The following is a 5780-nucleotide window of genomic DNA, read 5'->3' on the forward strand; positions in this document are numbered from 1 at the left end:
AATTCTCACCAACCCCCATCCCCTATATAAAGTGAGGAGATGGTTTCCCCACAATCCATGGACCTCTCAACACAAATAGAAAAAACACATTCTTCCAGCTCCCCAAGCCCTTTTAACAACCCCGCCGGAATTGTTACCGGAATTGACAAAAATCGGTATGGCCGCAGCCCCCATTGGCCTTTCGGTGCGGCAGAGTCTAGGCGTAACCCCGATGGCGCCCTACAAGGTGTTCCAGAGGGATGTTGTTAGTGTACCTAACGTCTTTCCTCGGAGCGCACCCCCGACAAAGAAGACGTGCGAATTTACCTCATGGGCGGTACTCGAGTGTTGTCGTCTCCAACGGCCAACACTCGTGAGGATTGGAGAGAATCAAGGGAACATCATGGGGGAAGGTATCCCGGAGCCCCTGCATCTGCTCCTCTCTTTGTTCCAGCTCCGCCTGGCCGATAAGGGAGTTGTCGGTGGCCTGGAAACATGATGGCCCTCCCCCTTCTCTGCCTTTTGTGTCAAGCTCTCCTATTCTCTTTATACCAAAAAGGGTCGACTTGACACTTCCCACCGGCTAGGTTTTTTAAGGCGGCTCCACCTGGGCCTCTGTACTTTTTCTATTCATGAAATAATAATATCAAGATTTTTCTTCTTTTTTTTTTTTGCTGTCGAATCTTCTATATTTTTTTTTTTCAACCTTCCGTAAAATGACTACTTAGAACACTCGCCACTCGCCTGGTGCGCCGGCCAGCACCCTAATCCTTCCCACAGACGGCGCCAATTGTAGGGACTCAATTTGGATTGACCCTGAGTAGAGTATGAATGGGTTTTCAGCCCAATCAAGCCCAAACAATAAATTTGTAGAGAGTGGGTTAAAGGTTTAGGCGCTGGCCGTCGATCACCATGCATGAACTTTCTTTTATAAAAAAATACTTAGAGTTTCTTTATAAATGGGGGGATGCTCCTCGGCCTGTGGCCGAGGAGACCCTTTTCTTCTCTCTTTTTTCCTCCCCTTCTTTACTTTACTTGCTTTACTTATATAGTCTTCATCTTCCTATCTCCTTATTCCATCTGTTGATCATCCATTTGCCTCTCTTCTGGCCGTTCGTCCCATCAGAGGCCTTATCAGTACTCAAGTGGTTCACTCTGACCAACGTTGCCCTGCTAAGGGGTTATCTCCCCATTAATGCGGCCAGAGGGGTTAGGTGAATGCATTAAGTGCGAATGTGACAGCTTACTCTGGGCTTGTCCCCTCCCAAAAATTATCCTTAGAATGCCGAGGACGAACAGGTTCTCGGTGTGGGTCACAAAAGAGGTTTTGTCTGACTTAGCCTTGGCTGGTCAGTCCTCCTCGGCGTTGGCCTTGGGCCTACTATGCGATGGGCTGTGGTTGTCAGGCCCACGGGCCCCACAAGTATTATTTCCATGCGATGCACAGCTTGATAAAGATTCATATGTAAGCTCAAAAATTTTAAATAATTAAAATTGAATTATTAAATAAATAGTAATAATAAGTTATCAAATTAGTAAATAATTTTAATAAAAAAATTACTTTAAGTTTTGATTGTTTAGAGTTTAGACTTTATTATTGTTTATCTATTTTTATATTTTAAAATTCTCTTTGGACTTTGTGTTAATTTCTTAATATGAAATATGGAATGAGTTTGATCGTTCCTATTTGTGTTTAATCTATGCCCAAGCCAACATAAACAATAATAAACAAAATAGTTGTTCAATACCGATTTTTTCCTAGTGATAAAATCAACACACTCACAAATTAAATACAATAACCAAAACCAAAAATCAAAACATACACAAAAAGTTTTAAAATTTGAGAATATGAAAAATTAAATAAAAACTTACATAAGAGAACCAAGAACCTAAATGAGTGTCTATTGTTTTGCTTCTTTATAGTAAATTTTCTTTTACATAATATCACGCATGCAAATTCAGAAGCAAAGAACAATAAGAAATATGAATTTATTATATTAAAACATAAGTGTAAGGTGCTTTTAAAAAAAAGAAAAAAAAGAAAAAAAAAACAACAACAACAACAACAATGTCGGGTGTATTGCGTGGGATTTAATTATAGGAATGACTTATTGGTTAAGAGGGATTGTATCGAAAAACCCTAACTGAATATACATAAGTTTTGAAAATTTTAATAATAGACTTTTAGTTGGAGTAGAATTTAAATTTCTAAGATTTTATCTAAATTAAATTATTGTTAAATCTTATCCCTTAGTCAAGAGCTTTGTAGCTTAATATCCTAATAAAATATTAGTTTAATAAGATGCAACTTGAGGAAAAAAAAGAACAAAAAGAAAAGTGTGGGTTGTGTTGGATTTAATTTAGAAATTTTCTATAATAAACTTTTCATTTGAATAGAATTGAAATTTGATTTAAATTATTGTTTAATCATGCAACTTGAGGAAAAAAAATACAAATACAAAAATGTGGGTTGTGTGGGATTTAAATTTAAATTTTTTTTATAATAAACTTTTTAGTTTGAGTATAATTTAATTTTTTTTTAAATTATTGTTAAATATTATCCCTAAGTCAAAACCTGGGTTGTTATTATTTTTTTTTTTAAGAAAGAAAATGTGGGTTATTGTGTTGGATTTAAGTTTAGAAATTTTTTATAATAGACTTTTAGTTTAAATAGAATTTAATTTTGTTTTAAATTATTATTAAATCATGTAACTTGAGGAAAACAAAAACAAAAACAAAACCGTGGGTTGTGTGATATTTGTTGAGGTCTAAAAAGTTACATTGTTGCACCAAGGCCCAAAATGGTATAGAGAATTGAACTCCATAAAAAATAAAATACTTGAGCCTGCAATAAAGAAAAAAGATGGTCGGCTCAAATCCATTAAAGGTTTTAAGGAGGAACCCAAACCCACGAATGGGTAAGCCTTAGAACTCATGAAATGAAGGGAAGAAGAAAAGCCTAGCTCGCCAAGGTCAGAAAATCGCTAGGGAGCCCAGTGGTAAGAATTGGGCCGGGATACCTAGGGACTGCCAAGGGTTCGGGATCCTCAGGACGTGCAGCAAAACCAGGGTTGGATTAAGACAGTTCAAAGGGGGTGCCAAGAAACACAAGGAATGAGAACAGATATATCCCTATCAGCCACTCAATAATGCAAAAAGGAATTAGAATGCTTGGGAACCAACAATTCATGAACAAGGGGCTGGTATCTCAGGGAACCCAAAGAGAAGAACCATGAAGGGAAGTGGTTGGGAAACTTTCAACCTAGTAAGAGGGAACCAGCTCACTTGAGAAAAATGACAAAGGGAAAGGCAACCAAAAGCTGAGTTTGAAAATGTGAGGTTTAGAAACCTTGAAGGAAGAAGGACCAAAGGTCAGCTCTCTAAGGACACCTTAGAATGGAAAGTTAGTAAGAGACTTTTGGGGAAGAAATACCAAAAGAAGAAAATTATGAGAAATGAGGAAGGGACCAGCTACCAATGTTGCTAGCACAACATTGGTTCTAGTACCCAGAGGAGCAAATGGGGAGAATCAGTGGTACCCTGGGAACCCTAGGATGACACAATAAAAAAGGGAAGCAACCAATAGTGAAGGGCGTTCAGTAACAGTGAATTAGAGCAGAATCATTAAAAAATTCTGTTAGAATTCAAAAAAAGAAAGAAAAGAGAGGGAAATATTGCCTGGTATCCTCAAACAGCCACTAGAGAACACGCTCGGATTCAAAGGGATTCAAACTTTGCAAGTCTTAGAGGCTTGAAGAGCTATCTAAGTCTGTGATTTTTGAACTTATTTGGACCTTGTAACACGTCCTAGTGAGTATAATGTATTACACAATTAAGAAAGTAATGGAATATTTTACATTGTCTTAAGGACCCTTAACTTTTTATTTTGTGTCTTTCTTTACCACATTGCCCCTTTGTTGTTTCTTGCTCTTCAATGCATATATTTCTTGTTTGCTAGCATGTATGTGTTGTAAGATTCATGTTCTGTGCACCATCTGGTTCATAATCAGCCTTTTAGCTGCAGTGAACTAAGCCCAGTCCCTTAAAACAACAAGTAAAGGGCTTAGGGTCCTCGTTTCTACTTGGGCCTGGGCACTGTCCAAAAAGGACCCACACAATATTTAAGTATAGAAATTTTTTATAATAAACTTGTAGTTTGAGTAGAATTTAAATTTGTTTTAAATTATTGTTAAATATTATACCTTAGTCAAAACATGGGTTGTTGTGTGGGATTTAAGCTAAGAAATTTTTTATAATAGACTTTCAGTTTGAATAGAATTTAAATTTGTTTTAAATTATTGTTAAATATGATGTCAAAACATGGATTTTTTTTTTTTTTTGGAAAGAAAACTCGGGTTTTTGTGTGGGATTTAAGTTTAGAATTTTTTTTTTAATATTTTTATAATAGACTTCTAGTTTGAATAGAATTTAATTTTTCTAAATTATTGTTAAAGCATGCAAATTGAGGGGGAAAAAAACAAAAATGTGGGTTGTGTGAGATTTAGTCAAAACATGAGTTTTTCTGTGGGATTTAAGTTTATAAATTGTTTATAATAGACTTTAAGTTTGAATAGAATTTAAATTTGTTGAAATTTAAATGATAAATTTTTGCCTAAATTAAATAGTTGTTAAATATTATCGCTTAATTGAGGAAATATATCCTAACAAAAAAAAATATAATTAATGAAAGTAGTCACTTGGCACAACCACGGCTACTAAGCCCAACTTTTATAATATAGTACTAGCCTCGTCACACGCATTCCGCACGTGCGATGAGACTCTTTTATTATTATTTTGAGTTTAATGTAATTTTTCAATTTGAATTTATCTATTGTTAGTGAGGTTACACATGAACATGAATGAATTTTTAAGAAACTAAAATTTAGGATTTGAAAAGAAAATAAGTAAACTACTAGGTTTAGTATGTGCTAGTTTTTAGAAAGAAAAAAAAAAGTATTAACGTGCATGAGATATATTCAAATAGAGAGTGTGCTAATTTTTAGGAAAAAAAATAGTTTATCTGGTAGTTTTTTTTTTTTTTTTGAAGTTTGTTAAATTACAATTTTAACCATATTTTTTATTTTTTAAGAATAAAGATTATCTAATTAGATTAGGGGTATTTTTGACATTTTTTGAAGTTATAACTAACTTTTTGAATCCTCTTAATATATATAGAGATATATGATATGATATAAAATGATATGATATGATGTAGTTTTAGTAGGCTTGTAATTTGTAAAGGTCCCCAACCAAATTGGAGCGAGTAAGATTGGACTTAAATCTAGTGGGCGAAAAAAGACTTGACATTAATTATGCCCAACTTGAATAATGAGTATTAGGGTAAATTCCACTAATATATCTTGAGGTTTAGGTTAATACCAACTAAGTCCAAGACTTTTCAAAACTAGCTAATCTGGTTTCTAAAGCCAATTTAGTCTCTAACTAGTTAGTTATTTTTTCTCAACTGTTTTAGAAACTAAATTGGGTTTAAGGACCAAATTGGTTAGTTTTGAAAAATATTGGACCTAGTTGGCATTAACCCAAATATTAGGGAGTGTGAATCGAATTTATCATATGCATTATATTAGGATTGGGCTTAATTGGTGTTGAGGTACAAATTTTCGGGCCCTAATCTCATTAGCCCACTCACTAAAAAAATACTCATACAAGCCCATAAACTATTTTGGGTCCACGTAAATATTTCTTACATACTTCCCACATATTACCAAAATATTCTCCATATTATTACCCAACTTGGGCTCTCACAAATATTACCCATTACATCCCACATATTATCCAAC

Source organism: Quercus suber, unplaced genomic scaffold (genome assembly GCF_002906115.3).
Source record: "Quercus suber isolate HL8 unplaced genomic scaffold, Cork oak 2.0 scaffold_891, whole genome shotgun sequence".
In the NCBI taxonomy this organism is placed as follows: Eukaryota; Viridiplantae; Streptophyta; class Magnoliopsida; order Fagales; family Fagaceae; genus Quercus; species Quercus suber.